The 24,890-nt window shown below is 43.9% G+C and overlaps 1 protein-coding gene and 1 long non-coding RNA gene across 5 annotated transcripts in view; one reads left to right on the forward strand and one right to left on the reverse strand.

Annotated features, from left to right (window-relative positions):
• DDIAS (DNA damage induced apoptosis suppressor) overlaps positions 1-3,889 on the reverse strand; it is a 34,103-nt gene extending 30,214 nt beyond the window's left edge. For 2 of the 4 annotated variants that reach the window (XM_075592600.1, XM_075592603.1), the window contains exon 1: positions 3,736-3,889. The gene's annotated coding sequence lies outside the window, so the exon portion shown is untranslated. Of the gene's footprint in view, positions 1-1,033; positions 1,310-3,694 lie in introns of those variants that run through there. The other 2 variants (XM_075592601.1, XM_075592602.1) reach the window with 2 other exon arrangements.
• A 251-nt stretch (positions 3,890-4,140) lies between these two features.
• The window catches only part of LOC142491176 (uncharacterized), a 29,401-nt gene continuing 8,651 nt past the window's right edge, over positions 4,141-24,890 (forward strand). Inside the window, exon 1 of the long non-coding RNA XR_012800328.1 lies at positions 4,141-4,247. This is a non-coding gene — a long non-coding RNA (uncharacterized LOC142491176). The remainder of the gene's footprint in view (positions 4,248-24,890) is intronic.

Consider the following 24,890-nt stretch of genomic DNA (forward strand, 5'->3'; position numbering starts at 1 on the left):
AGGCATACTGCACATGTGAGGCTCGGTATACAGAATGAGACACTGATGTATTAGAGCAGGGGCGGCCAACTCTGGTCCCCAAGAACCGCCAACAGGTCAGGTTAAAAGGATATCCCTGCTATCAGCACAGGTGGCTCGGTCAATGACTGAGCCACCTGTGCTGAAGCAAGGATAGCCCCAATATGATACATCTATGACGGTATTGAGAATATATGAGACAGGCGTATCTACACAAACCATTTTATAGCCTTTGCTTTTTCAATGTCAATGATGAGAACATTACTGCAAAAACCTAAATGATTTGTGCAGTCACCAAAACTGAGCTCTGAGCAGTATGCCAAGTCCTTCACCTTGTCTATTCCCTGGTCTGGGTTTATGGCCAGTGGCGGATTTACCAATCTGTCACCCAAAGGCACTTACCTTGGGGCCACCTCTGCCTTCGTACGGCCCTCCCTCTTAAGCGTTGTGGCATCAAATGATGTTACATTTCCATGACAACGCGACGCCATGTGAAATGGCAAATGTTCAGTGTGGGGAAAAAACAATCTAACACCTTCCAACATACACACCTTAATGGATCAAGCAGTGTAGCTATACCACACTCCATCCTGAGGCTTACCCCATCCCCACAATGAACAGCCATTTTACCTTTTGTTTCAACATTGCCCCTTATTCCCTCTAGAGTCTAGACTATAAACGCTAATGAGCAGGGTTCTCATTACTTCTGTATTTGTTTGCGCATGTCTGTCCTTACCTGTATGTCATTCATGTCACTCTGTACCCCGCTTTGGAATATGTTGGCGCTTACAAATGTTAAATATATACACACACATACAGTACACACCCAGCAAGAAACCAGCGCAGAACACCTCCAAAAGTGTAATATGTTTTAATATAAATAAGAAAAAGGCAGCAAGCCAAGTTTATACTCACAATATTATGCCTTTAAAAGCTTGTCACATCAGAGGTAATATTTAGGCTACTCTTGCATCCTCAGTACTTATTTCAGCAGTCATTCCTCGCTCCTTCTTACCTCTCCATCTGATCGTCGTCTCGGTCAGTCGGAGAATAGGTGCGCTCTGGGGATGCTCAGTAAGGAGTCTTGAAGATCAGACCCTGTCAACACACGCGTTTTGGAATTCTATATTCCTTCCTGAGGGGTATAAACATCGATACACAAGGCACAGCGGAGATCCGACTGCAGCCAGAGACAGTATAAGGTGATAACACAGAACACTGGAGCAAGAAAGACTGCTGAACTAAGTACTGTGGATACAAGAGTGCCCTAAATATTACATGTAATTGATGTGACAAGCTTTTAAAAGACTTGCGAGTATAAATTTGGCTAACTGCCTTTCTCTTGTTTATGTTAAAACATATTACACTATTTGGCTGCGTTCATAGTGGTTCCAACGGTGTGAGCAGCAATGCTCGCGCAAAATCAAAACCAATGGAGGGGTGGCGACCAATAAGTGGCGAGACAAAATTGTCTCTGCCAACGGGTCACGTGAGCGGTTCCCCAATGAGGGCGAACCAGCTCAGAGACGTCACGGCCACTCCCCAGACATGCCTCCCCATCGCCCGCGCTTTGAATGCAGTCCATCAATCGCCGGAGAGGTAAGCCGGCGGGAGCCAAGAAGCGCGGTCGTGCTCCTGCTCACTATGGACAAGGCCTTAGAGGCATTCCACGCTGTGTTTTCGTGCAGGATTTTCTTAAGGCAGAAGAACCTTTCTCCACTAGCTGCAAACGCCACAACTGTGGCCCTATATGGACTCATAATATGTATTCTCACCATTCTATTAAAGTGCGAACTTGTTTTAGCCTCTGCTGCACAATTTTTGCATGTAGGCACATAATATCTGGTTTAACAAGACACCTGGTAACCATTATACATATACAGGTGGTCCTCGCCAACCGACGGTCCGCTTTGCGTCGAACGCCATATCTGACGCCGCATAATGCAGTCCGCTGGATGCATTACCCGACATCGGAAACCACTTACCCGATGCTCAATGCCGCGGATTAATATGAACCCATTATCCGACGGCAGTTTGCGGGCGCATTCAGTGGGATAAGCGAGGACCAGCTGTATACCCACACGCTTACACATACCACAGTGGCAGGCCTTATAGTCTTAAATAAATTGTCAAGTTTCTGCGTCATACGTTATATTTTATAACATTAAAGTATACCATTGAGTAACCTTTTTGAATTAGGTAAAAAACATGGCACAAAAATTAAATCATTGAGTGTTTAAAAGTAAATGTCCATTACCATTTGCATTCTGGGATCCCTTGCTAAAACCCCACAGAACCTTACAGTTCATATAATGCAGATTTGCTATAGGTTTTCGACTAGATAGACTAATTAATCTTGGTGTCCACTCATGTAAACTGTTAAAACTGTTTAAATTAAACTCAAGGCTCCCTCTAGTGCTCTATAAACAAAACTATATGCCTCAGAAACTTTGTATTCGAGACAAGATGAATTCCCAACACCTAATATATAATACTACATAAAATAACAGGCACATTAGCTCTGAACCTATACATTTACTTATTAGTACATTATTGTGTCTTCTGAGTTATTACACTGAACTTTATGGGGACCCCTAACAAGTGTTGATCCCGAGTGTTACATGTCACACTTTTACGGTTGCTTCCTGCCCCCAGATTAAAGGGAACAAAATGAGTTTAGTAACGGCCTAGATCAGGATGGTCGGATCGGCTAGGTTTAAAGTGGCTGTACCTATTGGTTTTATTTTACTAGGTGTGAAGCAGGAGGCCTCTGGAGCTGAACCGCATTGATTTCAACTCCGAGACACCCTGATTCTTACATCGGGAAGGTGATACCGGTACATGCTCCGGCTGGTCACACAACATGTCAGTTTAAAGGTCCTGCGGGACAATAGGCAGCCATCTTCCTATACATGCAAGCAAGAGAGAACTGCTCCTGTAAAGCAGGGGCACGCAAACTTCTTGAGCTGTGGCCCCCTTCCCGGGAGCCGCAGTGTTCGCGCCCCCCTCTCCCAATGGCTCGGCATCAAATGACATCACGGGGCATGTGACATCATTTGACACGTCGCTGTAGACCCGGCTGGCAGCAAGTAAGCGAGTTAGAGGCCTCACATATCCCCCGGCTTTTAATTAAAATGCTGTAGGGAAGAGCGCAGGGCCTCCGTAACCGCCGCCCCCAGTTTGCGCACCGCTGCTGTAAATGATACATAGATTGTAAATTCTCTGTGGATTTCCTTTCCTATTGTCCGACTTTTTGGCGCTTATTGTATAATTATAATTCCCTGTGCTGTATTGTCTTTGTAAAGCGCAGAGTACACTATGTAAATAAAGATATACGTGCAGGTCCAACTACTAACTAGAAAGGGGACAAACAACTAATGTGTGTGTTATTACTGTAAATTCTATGGGTGCAGCCTGTGAGTGTAAGAAAGTGATTGCACTAAAGGATACATTTCAGATAATAATCCCATTAAACTAGATGTGTAAAAGGGAGATTGCATTAGTGTGTGTGTACCCATTGAAACGTGTCACGAAAGTTTGTGCACTTAAGTTCTGGTGTAGGTGTGATCCCATTAACCTGCACTTGTGTGCAGCCCGAATGTAATAGAGTGATCATTAAACCTATGGGAGCTGCTGCGTGTGCGTATACATGGGAGCGAATTCCTAACGAGGTTACCTTGGGAGGTACTGCTGAGTGCAGTAAGGGAGTTAGGTTACCTTTACACGGTTAGTCCTCAGATTCCTATAGGTTTGCATGGGTATGACGTCATCTCGAAGCTGCCGGTCAGACCGCTGTAAAGTCACGTGACTGCAGTTTAAAAACAGGCGGCGGAGGCGCGTTGTAATCTGTTTACTGAATAGAAGCAGCCAATAGCAGCGCTTCTTACCCCTCTCCCCCTCCCATAACCCCCGGAACAGAAGGCTTAGAGCGGCCCAGCTATTGGATGATATGCCACCCTCACTCAAGCATGTCAGCCAATCAGAAGCCACAGCCGGGGGAGGGGGCGGGCAGAGCCGTGTATGATCAGTGTGTGGGAGGGAGGAGAGGGTGTGATGTTTCTCTTAGTCGTAGTGATAAATAACACATTGAAACTGGGTCTGCAGTGTCCCCCCTCTGCTGACTGTCCCCTCCTCTGCAGTGTCCCCCCTCTGCTGACTGACAAGGAAGGGTCCCAGTGTGCTGCAGGCAGCAACAGGGCCACATTCTATAGCAATGATTTATACAACATGTAAGTGAAAAAATAAGTGAGATTGGGGAATTGTAGGCCAAAGGAATTGCATTTAAAAAGTATTCATTACATCAGTGGGGCTCCACTGCAGTATATTGGACAGTCACATTATCAGGACTGACATGCGTGATGGTGCAAACAATATTTCTGTGAGGAAATGGAAAGAAAAAAATGAATTTTATTTTAACAGCCAAGTTTTGTAACCTTCGTGGTGCATACTGTATCTATTAATAATGTTTACATTTACAATATGAAACAGTATGTTACTGCTTTCAGAAAATAACATTCATCTTCATAAATACAATTTTTGACCTTTTTTACAGTCTTTATTAAAGAATGATAAAAATGAAACATAGCAACAATACATAATCAAAGATAGAGAACTCTTTTGAAAGCCAGTCCCAGCAACAAATAAAAGGTGTAGCTGCAGGAACACTTCTGTGGGTGGGGGTGCTATACACATACCATAATGTAATATTGTATAAACCCAGGAGGGGCTGCAACACCCCCGCACCTCTTGTTCCAGCCCCTGTGTATAAACGTATTACACTGAGGAACTGTAACAGCCCAAATATTTTCTTTTAGATAATACTGCATTTTTTTAAATGATTGTTATTCAACTCTTAATACCATCATTTGATCTCTATAGCAGGTTTTAGCCCAGCTCCCAAGCAGTGCAACATGTTTTCAACACTTTCCTGTTTGTGATCGTGTGTTGCCAATGATCCCAGTAATTTGAGCTGTAAACTGTAATAATAGATAATGTTACCTTAGAAATATCAGGATACATTGTAGCTGCTAGTTATATTGACTGAAGGATTGATCAAAACTGAAAGGCAGCCTTTATAGTAGGAACACCATCAGGATTTTGACAGATTTATAATAGAACAGAAGCAGGGCCGCCAACAGAAATCATGGGGCCAGGACAAATGAAAGAAGCAGCCCCCCCTCCCCCACACACCCGAACCCATAGCGCACATACCACAAAATATATATTTTTTAGCGCACAACTTTTACTTAAGAAAACAGTTCTTATTGTAATATGGAAAAAAACATTACAATGCAATCTGTTTATTTTTATATTTTCAACAAAAGACAAAGATACCCAATGCTAAAACCAATAAGACAAAAGGCCTGGGGGGAAATCAGTGTGGGCCTGGGGGGGGGGGGGGGAGTTAAGTATGGGTGGGTGACTGACTGCCTGGGTGGGTGACTGCCTTGACTGACTGCCAGGGTGGGTGGGTGTTAGGAGGGGGGCTGACTGCCAGGGTGTATGAGTGGGTGGGTGACTGCCTTGACTTCCAGGGTTTGGGTGACTGACTGCCAGGGTGTATGGGTGGGTGACTGCCTTGACTTGGGTGACTGACTGCCAGGGTGGGTGGCTGACTGACTGGGTGGGTGACACAGTGGGTGGGTGACTGCCTGGGTGACTGAGCTTGCCCGAGTGGGTGCTGCTTCCTTGCCCTCCAGACGCTTCCCCCGATCCCAGCGGCTGCTGCCGCCGGTAGGCTCGGGGGGTGGGGGGGGAGAGAGGGGAGCGCGGGAGGTAGGCAGCTGGGGGGCGAGACTGGCGGGATAATTCCATGGGAGCATTTCCCCTCTGGCCCCTGGTTTCCGCGGCTGCTGCCCGGGGCAGGAGGCTGGTGCGGGGGGAGCTGGGTTGGCAGGCGTGGGGAAAGCTGGGTTGGCGGGCGCAGGCTCACCACGGCGCTTCCCCTCTGTCCCACAATGGGAGTGGGGGGTAGCGGGCCCACAGGCAGCAGGCTGGACACCCTGCTTTCCCTGCGCAGAGCCAAGGTCTGTGCGTGAATGTGCACGAATATCGCCGGCATTTTTTTTCTGATTTGCTTTTTTTAAATAAAACGTGCACAACCGGGCCCCCTGACTCACGGGGCCCGTGAAGCCAACCCCGGCAGACCCCGCCCCTGTTGGCGGGCCTGAACAGAAGCACCAAACAATTGCCAGCTAAGGTAAGAATGTAGAATAATACATTGCCACAAGCTTTAAATATACCCTCAAAAAAGGCGCGGGGTGGGGGGGATGTAGTATTGCAGCTTTAAACATGTTCACGTATGTTTAAAGTTATCTAAAATTACTGAGCTCAATGTGATGCCATTTAATGCTGATTATTACTCCAATTTATTTTTACAAGCTATGATTTTCATCACAAAAGCCCTAACGCCTGCAGTAGCCTGTTCACCTACCCAGTGTGGCGTGCTAGATCACCCCAGGCAGCTTTCAATGCAGAGTTATTAAAGACATTGTCTTGTATTAAGCTTCAACAATAAAGCTTTTTGAAGTCCAATGATGTCACAAAGTGGCGGTGGTTTAGCATCCATGTTCATTTCTATTTTAGAAACAAAACACATTAAAAAAATAGTGAGCGGAAAAAAGAACTAGAGAGATGGAAACAGACACCATATTGTACTGTGGTGAAGATATCTAACAAAACACAAGCTGGGAAAACTGCAACTATTAAAAAAGGGAATGACATGGTAAAGTTGTTTACAACATAATATGATTTTGTACACAGTGAAAATTCTCTTCTAGAAAGATAAAGAACAACTCACTATTCTCAGCCAGAATAACCTTCCAGCGGAAGGGATTTTGTTTCATGCATTTTCTCATAGCAAGAAATTCCCTGTTTTGTTTGACTTGCAATCTGAAATTGAATCTGAAACGCATTGGCTTTGACATTTTTTATTCATCAAATCATATATCAAACCAGTAGAAAAATCTCTAATTCGGAGCAAAATTGATTCTAAATGATAGATTTCAGTAATCATTAATAGAAACCTGAGCACAGTAAACCTATGTTAACTTTTTACATTCATGCTTTTGTAGCTTCCAGATGTCACCGCTTGGTCCATATTTTCATCATTCATGAACTGTCTGAAACCACCGGGGCTTACACAAGGGAACATGATTAAAAAATGTGGTAGTTGTTATTTCTGATGGTGCGGCAGTGATGAGTGGAGAAAAATGTTGGGTGAAGAAATGTTATAATCTACTACTTTATCTGAGTGCCTCTAACCTACACATGTTAAAGCTGCAGTACCTTACTTAGATGAAAATAAAGCAGGCAGAAGCCTGAGTTAAGCAACGGAATACTTTGCATGTTCCTGTTTGTTGTATAATTAACCCTAGAAGACTTTGTCGGGAAGAACCCAGACAGACGTCAGCGCTACAAAAGAGGGACGTTTGTCACAGTAGGCATACTGTATGGCAGCAGTTGCAGAGCGTTTAAAAACAGCCCCTTTTAGATTAAGTTGCAATTCCACACCCACTTCCAGAGAATGTCCCATCTTTTCAGCTTCATCAGCTAAGGATTCTTCTGGTTTTAATTCAGCACGTGTACCTTCTTTTGTTGCCTGCTGGGTGGCTGAAGGTTTTGCTAGTGCTTGTTTAGATGGTTCAAATTTTGCAACCTTGTCTTTCAGATGAGCGGTATTCCCAGCTCTCACTGTACTCTTGTCTTCATGGGTTTTTGAGGTTGTAGAATACTGACGCTTAGTCAGGGTCAATACTTGTTCTTGTAGGACTGTAATCTCATCCGCGAGAGATCCCTGTTTTTTGAGTGCGTCTTGCAAGTGTCTTCTCAGGGAATTTATCTGCATGCTTTGCTTTCTCTGAGCTTGCCTCCACATTTTTATTGCATTGTGAAGCACTATGAACTTCTTTGCTTGGGCCACAGTTACTTGTTTCAGTTTCTGGACCTTTTTGTGCTCCCTTTTGTGCCGTGTCACCTGGGTTCTAAGCTTGGCTTTTAGCGTTGCTTTGGTGATGCTCAGGGTAGCCTTCAGTTTCTCATGCTTTGCTTTGCGGTGACATACTGGGTCATCAGACGTTCCTGCAGCACTTGAATTTCTTTAGCAGCCTGCAGCTTTTCTTCCTGCAGCGTTTGCTGCTTCTCCTCAGCATACTGGAGGTGTGTATGCAGACCTTGCAGTTGGTTCTGCAGTCGGTGCTCTGCTTCAAACTTTTCCTTGACTTCTTCTGTCAACTGAAAATTTTCTTCTTTCAGTTTTAAGTTTTCTCTTTTTAATCTTGAATTTTCTCCTTTTTCAGTCTCTGTATTCTTCATGGCCTCCTTGCAGTCCTCCTTCCATTTACGCACATCTGCTTTGAGAATGACAATCTCCTGGCGTGAGACTTCCTTCTCTAGGTTGAGGGTCTGAAGCTCCTTCTGAGAGACTTTGAGATCTGTATCACGATTGACAGTAGTTTCTTTAGCAATGTCCAGCTCCTCAGTGAGACTGTGTAGTTCCTTTCTGGAAACTTCCAGGTCTGTGCGGCAGCTGTTGGTCTCATGATGTGAGGCATCCAGTGCTCTGCGGAGTGTCTGAACCTCTTTCTGAGATACGTCCACTTCTATCCGGACACTGTTGACCTCCTGTTGTGAGGCATTCAGCTCTATACAAAGAGTGTGAACTTCTTGCTGGAAGACTGTCATCTGCTTCAGTGCCTCCTCATACTTCCGCTTTAGCATAGCCACCATTTTATCAGATTGGCTCTGCTTTTCATCCATGGCGGAAATAGTAGCCTTTGCAGTATCTAGCTCAGTCTTGAGATCGTCCAATTCTGTCCTGGCTAAAGAGTAATTTGTGAGCACATCTTTTTGTAGCCTCACGTTATTTTTCTGTAGCTCTGTGTAACCATCTTCCTTTTGTTTCAATTGTTCACGGAGCATATCACAGTCATGCCTGGCATTTTTCAGGGCATCTTCAGGGTTGGTCAAGGGATCGTCACTCACTGGTTCCGGCTCCACTTCCCTGGGATGGTTGGTTGAGGGTTCCTCACTGTTGGCACCGGACAGACACTTCTTTGGGGTACACGACTTCTGCCTTGGGCCCTCTGGATATTCGGTTAACCGTGGACGAATTCTCCATTTTCTCTAGGCTGCAGGGCAACGCGGTCCCCCTTTTCCTCCACAGGATCTGCGGACGTGTCTGTTCCTTCCACGGTAAGTGAAGAACCGCTTTTCTTTTTCTTTTTCCGCTTTTTTGATTTGGATGACACCGTCCCTTCAGGGATATTGGGGTCTCCATCTTCATTTGAAATTTTAGCAGCGTCACTGGATCCACCCGGCTTTTCTTGCAACTGTAATAGCTGACGGAAATATTCGTTGATCCACTGCTCCCGATCTGTCTCCTGCTGATCATATTCGTCATCAAAGGGAGCGGTCTTTTCTGTTTGTGCCAAGTTCAGGCACCCCCACCATTCTTGAGGTGTTTTGTGGGTGTGACTCGGTTTGGGTTCCCCATAAGAGATGTCTTCCTCGTTATTGGACTGGAAGAGCCACTCTTCCGTGGGGTAGGGTTCATTACAGGAACGCTGCATCTTGTCCTCCATTTTTAGGCTATCAGGTGTAATTTTCTTCCTGACCTCAGGAGGCGCTATTGCAGCTGTTGCCACTGTATTTGCTAGAACCCCCAATTGTGGTAGTCCTACAGATGGGCATATTTTGCTTGTAGAGTTCATAGCTCTCACAGGCATCTCTGTAGACTTTTCTTTCTTGGATAATTTTTTTTCAATATCAGCAGTACTGTGCATGCATTTTCTCTTATCAGGTATACAAGATGTGCAGTTGCTAGGTAAAAAAAGTCTATTCACAGCCACTAGGTGCGAGATCGCAGCAGTGTGGATACAGCAAGATCTACCAGTCATCCCCAAAATCCGAAACAGATTATGGCAAGTTTGCCAGATGGAACAGTTGACTAGCTGGGTCAACGACTCTGGCCGAAATTTCTTAAAAGTGTGGGAGCCATGGCTTAACCAATCCGACATCCCCGGGGTAGATGCCAGCACAATTTTGCAATAATAAGTACAAGTGCGTTCTCTGGTGATGGAGCGGAACATACTATAACATAGGCACGTGACAGGTAGGATCCCCTCGACTATTAAAACCAGAACCAAGAGGAGGAGTCGTCAGGTGTCTCAAAGAAGGGCGCAGCACGGACCGAAAGCAGACCTTCCACCACCGAAGAACACAGTGGCAGTCCATTCCCTCCCCCCCTACCCCCCCTCCTTCTCCCTCCTTGTTGTTTTTTCCCTCTGTTGTCCAGTCGTTGGTCAGGTGAGTCAGGTATGTCTAGTCTTGTGAGTGCATGTTGTAAGTCCCTTATTGCTTTTGAGTGATTTTACCCTTGATTGTGAGAGCGAAAAGGGTAAACCTCGGGGGGTTTCAAATTGTTTTATTATGGGATGTGGCATAATGTACCTGTTGTGAAACCCAATAAAAATCTTGAAGTTAAAAAAAAAAAAAAAGTCTATTTGCTTTACACCATTTACTTGCTAGGTTTAATCTCTCATTAGGTATGCTGAATGTGTAGTTGCTAGGAAAAAACTTCTGTTTGCTATACACCATTTACTTGCTAGGTGCAATCTCCCCGCTTCAGCAACAGAATTTTGTTTTCTGCCCGAGTTCAGTAATTTTTAGTCTCATCTTTGGGTATTATGGCATTCACACTTCGGGTGTCTGTTTTTGCTCCCAAGATATATATAGGCAGACTTTTTTATTTGCAAAAAAAAAACATTCTTTGCAGTGGACTATTTCTTTCATTCCCGGCAGGGTGACTCAACATTCAGCAATTGGTTTTGAAAAACCTTTTACACAGTTCAGAAATCACTTTTTCCCCTATAGGGCAATTTTACACTCAGCATTTGTTTGCTAAAAATTCCCCTGCTTCAGCACAGTCTTGTATCAATGTTCACACTTTTCTGCATATACTCCATTCACAACTGGTAGCCCTATGCGGTGTGGCAACCTTTATTTGCAAAATCAGTACAGATGGGTCACCATCTGTATTCACTGCTTCAGCGAAACTTTTGAAAACAACAAACACCTATCCCTTTTTAAGGGCTGACTCACTACTTGAACCCTGACTATGGCTGAAAGGCAAAACCCCTATTTCAATGACCAATTACACTTTGATAGGCAAATAAAGTTTTAGCTGTTTCAGCAGTCTCTCTCCTCTAGGGATTGGGGCAAAGAGTCCATCTGTGGTTTTGTAAGTTTCAGTGCAGTGTGGTTTCAGTGGCGTGTATCCCTTTAACTCTGATTTCTGCTGCATGAGGTTTTTTTTTTTTTTTCTCTCAGACTGTTTGTAGGCAAAAAGCATAACAAAAAAATTTCACATAAAAATCTCCGGTCCTTTTTAACTTCAAAGACACCTCTTATCCCACTTCTGACACCATATGTAGACGGACGTTCACAGAGGTACACAATTGGAGACTTTATAAGGTGAAATTATAATAGGCTTTATTGTGCCTTTTCCTTTTCATCAGGAAACCATCCAAACACAGGGGGGGGGGGGTACAAAGCTTCTATTCACTTGGGAGTAGTTCCAGTGAAATCCTATGCAATTAATTCACATCTCCCTTAGTAAAGCATGTCTCGCAGCCCCCAAAACATATAGCATGAAATAAGCAGATATAAGCAGTCTCTTAATAATGAAAGTCTTATCTGTTAGCTGCTGTAGAGTAAGCTTCTCTGCTCTCCTGGAACCGCACCCGTGCGTGCACAGAAAATCAGCATCCAGGTTTAGAAGTCTTATTTGGTGTCTTGCAATCAGCTATGCTGGGCAGAGCTCAAGACCGGTCAGCTCCAGAGATGTGTGTTCTCTTGGTCAGTCTCTCCTGGGAGACTCAAGAACACTGCTCTGTCTCTCCAAAGGTCAGCTCTCATCACTTCCTGTCTCAACAGACAGGCTTTTGTAAGCAATCTAGATCAGGCAGGTGGTGTTTATTAATTGACTACCAGCAGTTAACCACCACACTGCTAGATTAAAGGCACATTACTTGAACAGGGATTACTCCCCTGTTACAATCACCTATCGTGGTAGTGTGCAAGAAGAACGCCTATGTGTGGACTATAGGACCTTGAACAACCGTACTGTACCCGACCAGTACACCCTCCCGTGAATTTAGGATCTCCTGAACGCCCTATCAGGGAATAAAGTGGTTCAGCGTGCTGGACCTGAGGTCCGGGTACTATCAGGTGCCCATGGACTTGGAAGACCAAGAAAAGACAGCTTTCATCTGCCCCTTGGGATTCTATCAGTTCACGCGTATGCCTCAAGGGATATGTGGTGCGCCAGCTACCTTCCAGCGGCTGATGGAAAAGACCATAGGGTATATGAATCCTTGGGAATGCCTGGTGTACCTGGACGACATTATAGTGTTCGGGAAGACACTGGAGGAGCATGAGGAACGGCTGTTGAAAGTGCTGGATCGACTCAGCAACGAAGGGCTTAAGCTGTCCATGGACAAGTGTTGGTTCTGCCGCACGTCAGTGACTTACGTGGGCCATATTGTATCGGCTGAAGGGATATCTACAGATCCTGGGAAGATAGAAGCTGTGGTGAATTGGCCCAGGCCCAATAACGTTCAAGAGTTACGGTCCTTTCTTAGATTCTGCGGGTACTACCGAAGATTCGTGGCCGGCTACTCGGGTAAAGCCAAGGTTCTCAACAATCTATTGAAGATCTACCCTGAAGACACGGGAAGGAAAGCTACATCAGCTCAAGCACCATTTGGGGACAAGTGGACTCCTGCATGTGAACAGGCGTTTTTAGGGTTGAAGACAAATCTAACCCAGGCCCCGGTGCTGGCCTATGCAGACCCTGACCGAGAGTACGTCCTGCATGTGGATGCTAGTTTCAATGGCTTGGGAGCAGTGCTGCATCAGAAATATGACACTGGGCTCCGACCGGTGGCGTATGCCAGTCGAAGTTTGACACCAAGCGAACAAAACTACCCAGTCCACAAGCTGGAGTTCTTAGCCCTCAAGTGGGCTATAGTGGACAAGTTACATGACTCCTTGTATGGCATTCAATTTGAGGTCAGGACTGATAATAACCCGATGACATACGTCAATACTTCTGCTAAACTGGATGCGATAGGCCACCGTTGGTAAGCGGCGCTGTCCAACTATTGATTCAATCTCAAATACAAACCGGGGCCTACCAATATAGTGGCGGACGCTCTGTCTCGAAGACCTGGGCTCAACGTACCACGGACGAGGAAGTATGGGAGGAAATTCCGGGGCCTGGCATACGGGCATTGTTTTCCCTAGCAGCAGTGGTCGACGATCGAGTAGCTTTCTCTGAGTTAAGGATAGCTGATTCATTAGGGTGTCAATCAAGAGCAGTTCCCCGGGCGTACCGACATCCAGAAGGGATGAATATCACTGAGGATAAGATCATTGCATGGAAGGAATTGGTGCAATACCAAATTCAGGACCCGGTAGCTGGACTAGTTCGTCAAGGCTTGCAACAAGATAACCCCTCCATACTTAAACGAGCTCCCAAATAACTGATGGCCCTACCAGGAGATGGGGAAGGAGATGGGGAAGTTTGAACTGGACAACTGCCTATTGTACAGGATCATACCGTATCACAATCATCCCGACAGACAACAGTTATTTCTGCCCAAGATTCTGCAAAACATGGTATTCAGGGCCTTACATGACGACCATGGTCATCTAGGTATTGACAAAACGTTCGGGCTACTTCGTGATCGATTCTATTGGCCCAAGATGAAAGAATCTGTGGAGATACATTGTAGGCAGTGCACCCGTTATATACAGAGGAAAAACACTCCCCACCCGGGCGGCACCCATGGCCCATCTGAAAAGCTCAGGACCCATGGATCTGGTGTGCATGGATTTCCTGTGCATAGAACCTGACACCCGCGGCATCGGGAATGTACTGGTAATCACGGATTACTATACAAGATATGCTCAAGCCTTTCCTACCAAAGACCAACGGGCGGTGACTGTGGCCAAAGTGCTGTGGGAGAAATATTTAATTCATTATGGACTGCCCAATCGCTTATACTCTGATCAAGGCAGGGACTTTGAAAGTAATCTCAAACGAGAATTGCTTAAGTTGCTGAGCATCACCAAGTCACGCACTACCCCGTACCATCCGGAAGGGGACGCTATGCCCGAACGGTTCAATCGAACGCTGCTCGACATGTTGGGCACCCTGAAGGGCCCACAGAAGACTGAGTGGAGTAAACACGTGGAGACTTTAGTGCATGCTTACAATTGTACTCGCCATGAGTCCACCGGTTATACACCATACTTCCTAATGTTTGGACGAGAAGCTCGGTTACCAGTGGATGTGCGACTGCGGATATCTACCGATGGGGTATCCAACAGGACGCATTTTCGGTAAGTGCAGAGATTACAGGACAGCTTGCATCAGGCATACAAACTGGCAGAGAAGGCGGCGGCGCAACTAAATGCGAGTAATAAGAGGCGTTATGATCACAAAGTGCGCCATAAGGAAATTCGCCCAGGGGATGCAGTCCTCCTTCGCAATTTGGGTGTCCCCGGAAAGCACAAACTGGCCGACTGATGGAGAGATGGCGTGTATGAGGTGGAGTCCCAGATGCCTGGCCTCCCAGTATACCGCATCAAAGACTCAGAAGGCCTGGTAAAGGTATGGCATAGAAATCATCTCCTTCCCATACCTCAAGTAGGGGATAACGAATTGGAAGTGCCCACTGTTTCGCTCGATGTATAGAATCTGATAGTACAGAGGATGGCCCAGAGACTGTAGTAAATGCCACCTCTGAGGATCCTATGGAAGGAACCTCTCAAAGGGGCCTTCCGACCGCGGGGGCATCTCCCAAAGGAGCTACGGGTAAAGGGCCCCTTGGTCCAACGACAGATACGCTGACTCCAATGAGTCAGTCGCTAGATCCACAGAGCCCATGCTTTGTGCCTCAAATAGACTGTGTAGAAACATTGAGCCCCTCAAGGGCAGAGTTTGAATTGCCAAGCGAGATTTGTTACTCTCCAGAGGGAGTAACAGAAGAGCACCTGCGTTGAAGCCAAAGAACGGGTCAACCTCCCATGAAAATGGCGTACAATCAATTCGGGGCACCCCATTATGAGGCTCAGCAGTGGGCTCGCCATAGAGTGAGATCTGTGATTGGAATGTTCAATGAAATGTATAACCTCATGTAGAGTATACAGTGATAAGTTGTATTTCTCAGGTATGCATTTTTATTGTATTAATATGTGTATTGGTTACGTTCCCAAGCGGGGATGTTGGATTCCACCAGGGGGAGAATGTAGTGGTGTCCCCTGGCCCCCTCTGTACCTCCGCTGTGTGGGGGCGATCACGGGCGCGGTTAGGGTTGCACGGCCTATTCAGAAGGTAAGAAGCGTTACGCGGCGGCTCGATAGTGCAGGGCGCCGCCATGTTGGTTTCACGCATGCGCAGTACCAATGCACGACGGAAGGCTCTGAGGAAGTTCGCGCATGCGCAGTGGAAAGCGCGCGAACGGCTGGCCAATCAGATGGAGGCTCAGCAGTAAACTACAACCCCCAGGAGCCTCAGCGAAGTCACCTGACGCCAGGGAGCGAATAGGATTGCTGACAGGCAGGAAAGGGAAGCGTGGGGGAGAGACCACGCTAGCCAGAGGGCACCGGAGGAGCAAGGGGAGAGGTAGTGTGTGTGGAGGGGGTCAGTGACCCACCTGCGTAGGCCAGATTTCCCCTCAGGCCCCAGTGTATACCCTGAGTCACCATAAGCTTGTGGTGCTGCAGGGAAGCCCAATATATATAGCGACATCTAGTCACTTACTGTATATACAGATAGGGACACCCTGTCGCGGAGCTGCGGTGGTGACAGTTGTTTGGGATCAAGCTGCTGGACATCATCCACTCGTGAGAGACTGCGCTGGATCGGCGGATCCTTTTTGAAGTTTGTTGCTGGTCACTGCAGTGACCAGAAGGTATTTAATAAGTGCACCAACACTGGTACCAACAGGCGCTGATCCCGCCTTGGGGGTGGACTCTTTGGGGACACTGGGTTGAGTGACCAAAGGACTGCGCATATATATATATTTATCAGTGGACACGGTATGGGGTGTACGCGGTGACGGGGAAGTGACATTTCTCTATAGGAGAGTGGCCGAGCCACCTGTAGATGTTATTGCATGTCAGTCAGTTCAATGCTATATCATATGTGTGTTATTACTTATAGTTATAAGATAAGGTTCTACCCATTCGTATCAGTAAATGGTTATCAAACTGAAGTGTGTTACCATTGTTCTTGCCTAGGGGAATCTCACTTATCGGGGATCCTGGGTAAGTGGAGGCGCTGCCAAGACAATATTATTACCCTGGGCTCCCAGCTAGCGGAGCCCAGATCTCGCTGAGCCAGCAGGTTTATATAGTACTAGTAGTCGCTCTAGAACAGCAGGAAAAAGGGCTACATATGTATTATGCCATGCGACACCTATGAATGACGGAGAGATTATAATTTGTGGTGGTATGCTCAGAGTTCAACTGTAAAAAAATGACATAGTAGTAGTTATTCACTGGGTTACATCCCTTTTTGATTTGTTAGTATGAAAGTAACATGATGTGAAGCTCTGGTTGATCATTTCTAAATAGCAGCTGAAGATAACAACCTGCAGAGTCTAGAGACAGGTGCTGATACTGATGCAGCGGCCGTTATTCGAGCACATCACGGCGCCGATTTTGAGTTCTCTGCTGTTCCCCACGTAGCATGAACGCGGCAAATCGCCCCAGGCACCCGCGCTTATCGCAGATGTTTTGTTTTAATTTCATGGATTCTGTTTCTTCGTTTGCAATAAAATGGATGAATTGTAATGTGTACAGTACTGTGCTACTGTGTCAATTTCATGTTTTTAAAAGCCAGAACACTAAAATTCGTTTTTCTGCACTCGCCGCGCTCTCATCTTAGTGCGGGAAGGCTGGAATTCATCCCGCGGTTTCAAATCGGGATTCCGATGTACATGACGCGTGAAGTGTTCGAATAACGGCCGCTGCATCAGTATAAAGCCTTAGTTATTAAAGCTACTAGAGCACATTTTGTGATATAATTTAAAGTGCGATAGTGCTGATCGGGAAACAGACGCCCAGAAATTCACATGGAAGTTTCCGTGTGGTAATGCCGGATTGGCACTATCACACTTTGATGAATAACCCCCATTATATGTTAGAATTGGCAATAATATGTGATGTTTTTCATGGGCAATGACAGCTGAGTCTTGAACCTTAACGTGTAAGATGCAAAAAAGACCCCTAAAAGACACATCATGTGTTTAGGAACAGAATAGGGATATGTGCTTTATATTAAAATCATGCGAAGCAGAGGAAAAGACCTCCCAGCCCGACGCTACAAGCCTGGTAGACAGCGTGTATCACGCGCAGGCTAAATGAACCCTTTGCACAACGGAGACTAACCATGTAGGGATAAGAACTGCAGCTGTACTGAAAACCTTGATCACATTGAACGGGGGAACCCCTGGACACGATGAGCCCTTGGTCCCCCTGGGGGAACCGACGGGACTTCGCCTAAACCAGGTACCCCTTTAGTGATGCAGGTAACAGCAGGCAATCTCCAGACGGCGCACTCACGTCCAGATGGCTTGAAATCTCCGGTGCAGGCAGCGTGCGTCCAGGGGAAGCAGGAACAGGTAAGCAGGAGGAAAAAACCTACCCTATCACTGGCAGGACTTGGATTCTTGAACCATGTTTCTCTGCTTTGCATCCAGTGCATGATTTTAATATGTAAGCAGGAGGAAAAAACTTGGAGCACAACTATACAAAAACGAGAACTGGAGGCTAATGAAAAAATAACAAATTATTTATTGGGACATAACTAATTAAAAAGAGAAACCTCTAACGCGTTTTTCGCATGGTGCGCTTTATCAAAGAGTAGTTTCACTGGTCTTAATCACACTCTTATATGGTCAACATCCCTAAAAGCACCGCCCACCTGTGCCCAGGTGAATACAAACCCCCGGGACACAAATTCCCTGTGAACTGATACACAGGAAAGGGGGATAGTGCTCAGAGGGAAGGGATCCACACAAAGTGAATAAACAGGTAAAATATAAATAAAAAAGACCAATCACATACAAAAAGAAATATCAGTAACACATACATATCAAAACTGTGGAACCATAAGCATACATATGTCCAATCTATAATGGGTATTCAATGTATAATTAACCCCTTAATTATAGTAGCATAGGATGGCATATGAATTATATATCATAACAGGCTCATAGACACAATAGATAAGGTATAAGGAACATATGTAATATACAATGTAAATCCAAAAAATAGATATATAACAAGAAAAAAGGAAGAAAAAAGGAAGAAAAAAGGCAGAAAAAGGAAAGAAAACAAATGTTAAAGATTCCAAGGAAAAAATAAAATATAAATATACTAAACAAATAAATTGATTTAATTTAATAAATATATCTCTAATTTCTTAATCACTAGGACGCAAAAACAGCGGAGAAAAGGAAAAATAATAATAATTAATAATTTTATGAATAAATGTTTTAAGAATATTCATTATGATTACACCAATTATGCTTCCACCTCATGATGCTAATAACGATTATTTTACTAGAATATTAATCATTATTTTTCCTTTTCTCCGCTGTTTTTGCTTCCTAGTGATTAAGAAATTAGAGATATATTTATTAAATTAAATCAATTTATTTGTTTAGTATATTTATATTTTATTTTTTCCTTGGAATCTTTAACATCTGTTTTCTTTCCTTTTTCTTCCTTTTTTCTTGTTATATATCTATTTTTTGGATTTACATGGTATATTACATATGTTCCTTATACCTTATCTATTGTGTCTATGAGCCTGTTATGATATATAATTCATATGCCATCCTATGCTACTATAATTAAGGGGTTAATTATACATTGAATACCCATTATAGATTGGACATATGTATGCTTATGGTTCCACAGTTTTGATATGTATGTGTTACTGATATTTCTTTTTGTATGTGATTGGTCTTTTTTATGTATATTTTACCTGTTTATTCACTTTGTGTGGATCCCTTCCCTCTGAGCACTATCCCCCTTTCCTGTGTATCAGTTCACAAGGAATTTGTGTTTGTTTTCACCTGGGCACAGGTGGGCGGTGCTTTTAGGGATGTTGACCATATAAGAGTGTGATTAAGACCAGTGAAACTACTCTTTGATAAAGCGCACCATGCGAGAAACGCGTTAGAGGTTTCTCTTTTTAATTAGTTATGTCCCAATAAATAATTTGTTATTTTTTCATTAGCCTCCAGTTCTCGTTTTTGTATAGTTGTGCTCCAAGTTTTTTCCTCCTGCTTACATATTAAAATCATGCACTGGATGCAAAGCAGAGAAACATGGTTCAAGAATCCAAGTCCTGCCAGTGATAGGGTACATTTTTTAATAATATATATATATATATATATATATATATATATATATATACACATATATATATATATATATATATATACACATATATATATATATATATACACATATATATATATATATATATATATATATATATATATATATATATATACACATATATACATATATATATATACACATATATACATATATATATATATATATATATATATATATATATACACATATATACATATATATATATACACATATATATATATATATATACACATATATACATATATATATATACACATATATACATATATATATATATATATATATATACATATATATATACATATATATATATATATACATATATATATATATATACATATATATACATATATATATATATATACATATATATACATATATATATATATATACATATATATATACATATATATATACATATATATATATATATATATACATATATATATATATATATATATATATATATATATATATATATACATATATATACATATATATATACACACATACACAACAATTGGAGTACAACTCTCAGGAACCACATGCAAGCTATAAAAGAAACACAAATATTGCAATCCTATGTAATACTGTATGCACCATCTAGTAGAATGGTAAAAGATGCACTCACAAATTGGATGAATGAAACAGGCATATATTGCACTCAAACTGGGCAATCAGCTGCAGGATCTTGAAAATACGACATCCAGCTTCAGAGTGGGAAAAAGTGTCTTGCACCCATTGAGGTTACAGGGATATCCAGGGTGACTATACTTAATCTTGCAGATTTCCTGAATTAACTGACAGCCTTTGTGGACGAATATGTTCCTAAATACATTTCTGCTACTTTGAAGCACCACCAACATCCAGCAGCGTAGAAAAAATTATCAAGAGGGGTCTCCCATAAAAAAAATATTTATTAGATCACATATAACCACCAACGAGGTTAAAAAAACCCGCAGTGTGCGTGAAATGCGTTGGTGGTTACGTGACCTAATAAAATATATTTTTCATGGGCGACCCCGCGATCATTTTTTCTACCCTGCTGGATGTTGGTGGTGCTCCACATTTCCACCTCTTTCTCTCTACTGATTTCTACCGCTGCGGATTGCACACAGGGAAGAACCTCCACTGATCACAAGGATGGACAATGGGCACTCAGGAAAATATGTGAGTTAACCCGTTTAGGAACCACCTTGAATTATGTGACACATTTCAATTTCTTTATTATAGGAGATGCTTATTGTGCCAGTTCTCTATATATGTGTAATGGGTGCTCACCACAAAGAGAACGTGACCGCGAGGCTGAGGTGGGGATTGAGAATAAACCGACCTCCAGCCGCGTGAGAGCGTCTGGAGTGCAGATTGGTAGTAGTTAGCCAGGACGGGGTTGGAGAGGTCCGGATTGTCGTAGGTATTTGCCGTGGTCGGGGGTTAGGGAGCTGCGGATTGTCGTAAGTACTTGCCGTGGTCAGGAGCAGAGATGGTCAGGGTCCAGGTACTAGCCATGGCCTGACAAGGAGCGAAACAAGAACAGCAGATGCAAGGTTCAAGGCAAGGTACAAGGCAAGGATTACAGTAAGCACTTCGTATGGAATGAAATCTTATGCTCAGCCAGTTTGTCAGAGGGCTGGCTGAGCATATAAGAGCGAAATTTAAGGAACAGAAGGTATGCAGGATCTCCTGCGCAAACCGGAAGCTGTCAGGCCATCGACAGATGTGACGTCAGCCGCCATCGACGCCATCCAGTTGCGGGAGTATCAAAGGGAGACGGCTTGGATACCACCTCCCTGGTGTTAGATCCATTGCTGTACTTTTATGTGCCTAGTACATTTGTAAACATTGTGAGTACATTTCGTTTAGCATTTTTATTGTGATAAAGTTTTATTGGTCTGCACTATGGTCTCTCTCCGCTGTATTTCCTCCTGAGTTTGACCTCGAGAAAGAGCCCTCCTGAGTTCGGAGACCACCCCGCGTCCGACGACAGGGTGCCAGGTCTGCCGCGCTTCATGCGTGTCGCTACGGGAGCGGGACCCAACGTCTATCCTGACAATATGTGGTGCGACCCCACATGGCGCTATTCTCCCTATAAAGTGTTATCTCTATATACATTACACTCATCCTCTGGAAAGGAGGTTCTGGATTTCATATACGGTTTATTCTTATTGCTGACAGAGTAGGTTGTTTTCTGAGCACCAGATCCTTTTGGACATTTATTCCTACCACTTCGAAGAACTGTTGACTTTAGTTTGTGCAAATGTAAACAAAAAGAAACATTGTATAACACTTAATGTAACAATGTATTTGTAACCATGTATTTTGTCATTTTAACTCTGTGCCCAGGACATACTTGAAAATGAGAGGTAACTATCAATGTATTACTTCCAGGTAAAATATTTTATAAATAAATAAAAGAAATCACATGTTTTTTTGTTACCTTTAATTTTGCTGATATTTGCCGTAAATTTCAACTGGACATGTAAAGATTAAGTGTTTTTCAGAGTAAAAGAACACAAGGAAAATCGTGCTTTGAAGATATAGAATAGCAAATTCTGGGGAAATTCAAAACAAGGTTTGTTGCACTTCCACTTTAAAAATATTTCCTCTAGCAATGGCCTATGAGTAGATGACACTAAGCTTACGTCTCTTGCAGTGACCTCATATCCATCTCTCTCCCTCCCTCCTCATCCCTCCCCACCCCCCTCTCTCTCGCCCCCATCCCCATCTCTCTCCCTCCCCATCTCCCCACCCCTAAAATCGTAGCTGCATAGAAAAAGGCAGACTCCCCGTCTTAAGTAGATTATCGCCAAATTTTGAGCTATGAAAATATTGATGGCCTGTCTCAGGGACTCAGGAGAGTGATTCTTGGAGACCTGGGACCCCTGGCTGAGTGCAATAGGTATAGATGGCCCAGATATTAGGCAAACAAAAAAAAAGGTACCAGTAATATATTTAGGGTATGACAGACGATAGGAGGAGATCCTGGATGTTATGTGTATTGTTGTGATGGTGCCCCATGATACGTGGATGGGAAAGTCAGAGAATCAGAGTACGCAGATATAAGTAATAAAAAGGGTCAACATAGAATGCCTTGAGGTTATAAAATCAATGTAGCATCCCCACCACCCTCCCTTTTTTCCTTTCTTTACCCACCCCAATAAAACAAAAAAAGGTTTGTTGCTGAAGGCATTATGAATGCAGGTAAAAGACAACCAGCCGACACCAACAGTAAAATAATTATAAAATGTCTGAGAAAGGCTGTAACACATCCTGTAATGGTCTAAAACCCAGACTACACTTTACTTATATTAATTAGGGTAAATGTTTGTTAGAATAATTAGGGGCGATATGGTCAGTGCCCAAGCATTACTAGCATAGGGAGTATCACAGATTAAACTGTGTATTAGGTGATCTTCCCAAGCTGGAATCTCCCCTATTATTTTTTATATTTATATGTCTTGTACCTCGTTTAATTGCCCTATATGCTAAGCAGTGCTATGCCGCAACACACCTTGAGACACCATGAAATACCTTACAGCCCATGCCCTGTCGCTAAAAACAGGTGGAAAATTGACATACTTTACAGAAAGAATACTGATTTTAGATGTTAATACAATGGCAACATTGTGCATTGTTCTGAATTACTGACCAACATTGACACACAACACTTTCACATGTCAATGTGCCCTTTTATCTGAGCATTACACCTTTCATTGCGATATGCTTAGAATGATTTAAATTATTTTAGCCAACCATTTTCTCAACCTCCATGAAAACTTGGTGAACGTTTTCCAATTACCTGTGCCATCCTAGACAATGTTGCACCTTTTTTTTGCCAGGCCATGATAAAAAAAAACAAAACTTTAAAACCAGCATTTTCCAGTTTCTGTTTGCGAACTAACTTATAAATACTTTAACTAGCTCTTTTTGTTATCATGCATTTTTCTGCCCAATAATTGCTATTCCTTTGTTGTAACTCCATATAGATTTCGCAACTACCCCAGCCTTTCAATCATTTGGAACCTGTCGTTCTATCCAAGCACCACAATCCACTACTCATTCATACTTTGGTAATTAATCCTTTTGGTGCTTAGAGCGTTCACATGATCGTGGCGCCCCTTAACTCAGAAACGGAAGAGTCCTCTTCCTTTCCCATGCATAACAGATCGTGTTGTGTTCTCGATTGGAACACAGTACAATTCCAAAGTGTGGGAAACAGTTTCCCAACACAACGCAGCCAACACAACACGGACAAATAATTTCTTCAAAGTACAGGTCTCCTCTACTTTCATCAGGTGATGAAAGGTCCATATGGGGCCTGAAACGTTGTCTTCCCACTGTTCTTGGCTGTCACATTAAATGGAGCATTGCATTATAAACTTGTGAGTAGAGCTCTAGTTTGTATCTCTGTCTTAGAAGAGAACAGCACTTTGAACAAATTGTTTGCCATTCGAACACAGGACATGATCACCACCCCCTCCCCCCCACAAAACAAACACTCTGCAGGAATGACGTAACGGAGTGCCTGACCCCATTACGTGAATTCTTACCTACTTGCACACCATGGAGTTCATGTGCTAAGCTCATGTCTGAATTTGTATTGTGTATTTACGTTTTAGTGCTAAAAGTAGTGCAAACCTCCACAAGATGTGGATCATATGTCTAGGGCTTCATACATATGACACGCACTATTCGTGGTTTGAAATTAATTTTTAAGTATAGCCTGGTTCCCCACCTTGGCCCACGTGTCCCCCTTACCTCCGCTGCTGGTAAGGCGAGTGCGGCAAGGCAGGGAGGTTGTTGCCGGACGACCGGGTCGTTGGAGTACTTGAATGTGCGCAGAGAGGTACTAGAGCCCTGGCGGCCATGGGGAAGCGAACGCATGCGCAGTGAAGCACGAGCGGCGGCCATTACAAGTATTGGGCTCCGTGGGGACTACAAGCCCCATCATCCATCAGGGGTGCGCATCACATGCCGGAGCACAGCCAATAGGGCTGCAAGGAGTTCCTTGCCACAAGTAGGACATTTGGCGCGCTTGGACCATGCTAGTCAAACGGGACCCAGAGGGAGAACAGAGAGGTAGTGTCCTGGGGGCAGTGCTTCCCTGGACTAGGCCTAGTTTTGCCCCATAGGCCCCGATCACCCTCAGCTTGTGGCTGCTGCAGGGAAGGCCCCTAGATAGACACTTCCCCAGTAGTCAGCACCGTGACGGTACAGCACACCAGTGACGGACACCATGCGGTGTGCAAGACCGTGGTCTGGGATCAGACCACCACCCCTGCTAGAGACTATCTAAAGGTGGGACGCTCCGGCAATAGTCCACCTCACGCAGAGGCGGACGGCTTCGTTGTAACAGACTGATCGCGTGTGTGATAGGCTGCGTCCCT

This window comes from Ascaphus truei, chromosome 3 (genome assembly GCF_040206685.1).
Source record: "Ascaphus truei isolate aAscTru1 chromosome 3, aAscTru1.hap1, whole genome shotgun sequence".
Lineage (NCBI taxonomy): Eukaryota > Metazoa > Chordata > Amphibia > Anura > Ascaphidae > Ascaphus > Ascaphus truei.